Here is a 6,000-nt window from a genome sequence, read left to right as displayed (position 1 = left end):
CGGATGTAAAGAGAAACGTACAGTTTGAGGATAGTGATGAGGATAGTGAGAAATAAAGTTATAGTCGAAGGCTTGGTGGGGATTTATTTAAATATGTCCAAGCATTGCCAAGGTATGATGAGAAGGAGGTAGAAGCCTTTTTCATTTCATTTGAGAAGGTAGCTAAACAAATGAATTGGCCACAGGACATGTGGGTATTACTGATTCAAACAAAGTTGGTAGGTTGAGCTAGTGAATTGTTTGCATCACTATCAGAGGAGATATTTGGGACGTATGAGGAGGTGAAAAAAATCCATCTTAGGTGCATAAGTATTAGTGCCTGAAGCCTACAGACAAAGGTTTAGAAATTTAAGGAAAGATCCAGGTCAAACACACATGGAGTTTGAAAGGATCAAACAGAGCAATTTTGATAGGTGGATTAGGGCTTTGAAAGTAGACCAAACATATGAAGCTGTTAGAGAAATTATAATTTTGGAGGAGTTAAAAAATTAAATTCCTTATGTAGTGAGAACTCATATGGAAGAGCAGAGGGTTAAATCTGTGAGATTAGCAGCCAGGGTTTAAAGAACCCCAAAGTGTATCATGGAGTTCACCTGACACACAAAGTTTAATAGATTGTGGTTTTGGGGACCACACGGTCCACCCTACAGGTATGGTGCAAACAGAGCTTTACAGTACTTATAAATGAAAACAATGTTTATTCTATGAACTCAAGTTCACCTTTTTAAAACATACAGTGAACATCTTAGCAACCATCAATTCAAATACAACGCCCCAAAAAACACAACACTAAGTAATCCTTAATAACTCCCCAAACAACATCCAGAAGACAAAATAAACATCTTTTAACAGGAGCACATTAGGTTTACATTCACTACTGAGAACATTTATAATTCTGAATTCACCAAATGATGAAGAGGTAGTCTTTTCATGGCAGAGAGATCAACAGTATACCTGCTCTGTCTGGCTTCAGCTCCAACACTGAAAGCGAAACTAAAATATAACCTGCAGCAAACAGCCTAAAACAAAAGTAAAAAGCGGAGAGACAGGCCAACTCCACCCACCTGACATCATTGCTGTAGTAAACAGCCATTTCTTAAAGGTACTCTCACCTCAGATATTTATATACACACCCATTTATAAACACCTATTTCTTAAAGGTACGCTCACATGACACCTCCCCCCAAGAAAAAGAAATAAACCATCAACTTCAAGATGGTTTCATTTTCACCTTTTTACGATCCTTTAATAAACGCATGCAGTAAATATACTTTTTTGTTTAAAAAAACACACACACAAACAGGTATAATAATGTAGTCCATTTTTTTTTGTTCTTCCTCCAACTGAAACTGCTTCCGTTCATCACATTCGTGACAAAGCATCGGCTATCACGTTTTCTCATCCTGCCACATGTACTATTTTTAAATGAAATGGCTGCACAATAAACCCCAGCGAAACAGCCTTGCGTTGTTATTCCGGAATCGCTCCAAAAACATCAATGGATTATGATCAGTATATATAACCAGATGGATTGCTGGTCACATAAATGTGAAAATGTTGCAAAGCCAGTACCAAACGCAAAGTCTCCTTCTCAATCGTTGAATACTTTTTCTGGTGAGAATTCAATTGCTTTGAAAAATAACCAATAGGCCGCTCTAGCCCTTCATCGTCGTCTTGGAGAAGCACCGCACCTACACCTACGTCACTCGCATCAACCACCACTTTGAATGGTTTGGTATAATTTGGGATGACTAACACAGGAGCAGTGGTTAACACAGCCTTCAGGACGTCAAATGCCTGTTGACACTCCGCTGTCGACTGGAATTTGTTACGCTTCTTGAGCAAGTCGGTCAGTGGAACGACCACACTGCTAAAATTCGGTACAATTTTCCGGTAAAATCCACTCCTACCAAGAAATCGCATTATTTCCCATTGTGTCGAGGGTATCGGAAAATCCCCAATAACTTTTGTTTTCACATCCAGTGGGACCATTTGACCCCGTCCGATTGTATGGCCAAGGAAAGTGTTTTGGGCCTTTCCAAATTCACTTTTGGCTAGGTTTATCACCAAACCCGCCTCCTGAAGTTGATTGAATAACTCCACCAGATGTTTCAAATGTTCTGTCCATGTCTGGTTGAAAATTACCGGATCGTCAATGTATACCGCACAATTGGGTAATCCTGAAACAACTTTGTTAGTTAACTGTTGAAATGTGGCTGGTGCGTTTTTCATGCCAAATGACATAACTTTGAATTGATATGTACAATCTGGAGTCACAAAAGCTGAAATCTCCTTCGGCCTGTCGGATAAAGGTACCTGCCAGTAACCTTTAAGTAAATCTAGTTTGGAAATAAAAGCTGATTGTCCCACTTTCTCATTGCAATCCTCCAAACGTGGGATAGGATAAGAGTCCGTTCTTGTAACTGCATTAACCTTTCTATAGTCCATACATAACGGTTGGGTACCGTCTCTTTTGGTACCATCGCTATGGGTGAGCTCCATTGGCTGCAACCCACTTCGATTATTTCATTTTAAAGCATACTCTCAATCTCTTTGTTAACCTGTGCCAATTTTAAAAGTTTAAGTCTGTATGGATGTTGTTTGATTGGAACAGCATTGCCCACATTTACATCATGTATAGCCATTTTAGTACTTCCCAATTTAACTCTACAAACTTACCCATGTAATATCAATAACTCTTTCAGGTCAGTTTGTTTTTCCTCTGGAAGGTAACTGAACAATTTATACCAATTTTTAAGAACATCCTCATTTTCCAATTTAATTTGAGGTATGTCAAATTCACAGTCATCTGGATTTGGTTTGTCACTTTGAGTTAGAATCATTAAAATCTCCTCCTTTTTCTCTCCTTCCCTTTCAAAGAACCTTTTAAGCATATTCACATGACACACTCGGTGAGTCTTCCTTCTACCTGGTGTTTTTACCACATAATTCACTTCACTTAACTTCCTTTCAATCTGATAAGGTCCACAAAACCTAGCTTTTAAAGGTTCACCTATCACAGGTAACAACACTTGTACTTTATCTCCACAGGCAAAACTACGAACTTTGGATTTCTTGTCCGCTACCCGTTTATCACATTTTATGGAACTTTTAAATGTTGTCCAGCCAATTCACCTGCTCTATTTAATCATTCCCTAAAATTTGACATGTAATCCAATAATGTAATTTTCGATTTCTCACTCAGCAATTTTTCCTCAATCAATTTAAGTGGTCCTCTTACCTCATGACCAAAAATTTATTCAAAAGGACTAAATTTGGTTGACTCATTAGCTGCATCCCTAATTGCAAACAGTACGAATGGAATTCCTTTGTCCTAATCCTCTGGATAATCTTGACAATAAGCCCTCAACATTGTCTTTAATGTCTGATGCCGCCTTTCTAACGCTCCTGCGAATCTGGATGGTACGCAGTTGATTTAAATTGTTTTATTCCTAAGCTATCCATAACTTCTTTGAATAACCTTGAGGTAGAATTTGATCCTTGATCCAATTGTATTTCTGTGGGTAGTCCATATCTAGTAAAGAATTTACATATCTGCTCCACAATCTTTTTATCTGTAATATTATGTACTAGAATTGCCTCTGGAAGCCTAGTAGACACATCCATTATAGTCAAAAGATATTGATTACCACTTTTCATTTTAGGAAGCGGTCCTACGCAATCAATTAGAACCCTTGTAAAAGGTTCCTCAAATGCTGGAATGGGTATTAAGAGCGCTGGTTTTATCACTGCTTGAGGTTTCCCTTTCACTTGAAATGTGTGAAATGATTGACAAAGTTTAAATACATCTTTATGTAGTCCAGGCCAATAAAAATGTTTTTGTATTTTAGCTTGAGTATTCCTTATTCCTAAATGACCTCCCATTGGTACCTGATGTGCAACTCGCAACACTTCCTTTCTATACCCTACCAGCAATACTACTTGAAGAATTTCTGCCCACCTTTTATCCACCTGCATATGTAAAGGTCTCCATTTTTTCATCAAGACATCACTTTTACGGTAATAACACTCTGGCATATACTCAGATTCCTCTTCCGTATATGCTTTCTGATATATCCGTTTCATTTCTATATCTTTCTGTTGTAACTCCACCAATTTTCCTGAACTAAAAATATCTGCCTCATCCTCCACCTGTTCTTGTTCTTTTCCAATCATTTGATCAAAAATTGTTTCTGATAATTGCCTTCAACTTCATCTTCACTCTTTGATTTCACCTCTTGTCTCAACCTGTGACTTTGCGACCTTGTTACTACACAATCCGGAAAAATCCCAGGATATTCGTCCTTCAACACTTCAGTTGTCTGATTTTCCACTGGCTTATCAACCACATTAGGCATCACTCCCACCTGCGATCCAGCTATATCATTACCCAAGATAAACTGTATTCCTGGACAAGATAGTTTCTTTATTACTCCTACCACTGCACCACTCTTCTTACTCCCAAATGACCTCCTACTGGTACCTCATGTGCAACTTGAAACACCTCCTTTCTACACCCTAACGGCAGTTCAATTTGATGAATTTCTGCCCATTTTTCATCTGCCTGCATATGTAAAGGTCTCCATTTTCTTATGAAGACATCATTTGTAATATAAAAACATGCAGGTATATACTCAGATTCCTCTTCCGTGTATGCTTTCTGATACATCCATTTTATTTCTATATCTTTCTGTAGTAATTCCGACAATTTTACTGAACAAAAAATATCTGCCTCAACCTCCACCTGTTCTTGTTCTTTTCCAACCATCTGATCAAAAATCATTTCTGATTATTGAACATCAACCTTGTCTTCACTCGTAGATTTCTCTTCTTGTCTTAACCTGTAACTTTGTGACCTTGTTACTACACAATCCAGAAAAATCCCAGGATATTCGTCCTTCAACAATTCAGTTGTCTGATTTTCCACTGGCTTATCAACCACAGTAGTCACTCAGCTTTTATTTCCAAACTAGATTTACTTAACGGTTACTGGCAGGTACCTTTATCACTCCCACCTGCGATCCAGCTATATCATTACCCAAAATAAACTATATTCCTGGACAAGATAATTTCTCTATTACTCCTACTACCACTTCACCACTTTTCACTGGACTTTCCAACCTTACCTTATATAATTGAACACTACTCCTCTCACCCTGAATTCCACATATTACCACCTTTTCTGGCAACATTCTTCCCAAACGGCATAACTCCTCATCTGTTACCGTTAAAGATTGACTAGCTGCCGTATCTCTTAAAATTGTGACTTCTTTACCTGCTCCTCTTGATACACATGAGTAAACTTTACCCACACAAGTAAATTATTTAAAGAAATCTGGCTCCTTCTTATCAATCACCTCTTGATCAGGCTGTACAATCTTTTGCACCTCCTTCGCTTCACTTGGGCTTTCCATTACCACTTTAACAAACCCCACTGTCTTACCCTGTTTTACCACATCAGCCTTCCCAGTGCTTTTCTTCAACCAGCAACACTATGACTTTACATGGCCTAGTTTATTACAGTGAAAACATTTGAAACTTTTCATGTCTCTTCCACCCTCCTGGATTTCTTTTTTAACCTGAGGTACACTCTCCTTATTATCTCCCATTAGATCACCTTTACTTTTACCACTTGAGTATTTCTCATGTCCCCAGTTTATATTCCTCACAGGCTGAAACTGATATTGGAAACCAAGCTTTGATTTATGAACTAATTCATATCATCTGCCATTTCTGCTGCTAATCTCGCAGTTTTAACCATCTGCTCTTCCACATGAGTTCTCACTACATCAGGACCTGAACTTTTCAACTCCTCTAAAAGTATAATTTCTCTAACAGCTTCATATGTTTGGTCTATTTTCAAAGCCCTTATCCACCTATCAAAATTACTCTGTTTGATCTTTTCGAACTCCATTTATGTTTGACCAAATTCTTTCCTTAAATTCAAAACCTTTGTCTGTAGGCTTCAGGCACTAGTTTATATGCACCTAAGATGGATTT

Source organism: Scyliorhinus canicula, chromosome 1 (assembly GCF_902713615.1).
Source record: "Scyliorhinus canicula chromosome 1, sScyCan1.1, whole genome shotgun sequence".
Classification (NCBI taxonomy): Eukaryota; Metazoa; Chordata; class Chondrichthyes; order Carcharhiniformes; family Scyliorhinidae; genus Scyliorhinus; species Scyliorhinus canicula.
This window is presented reverse-complemented; position numbering follows the sequence as displayed.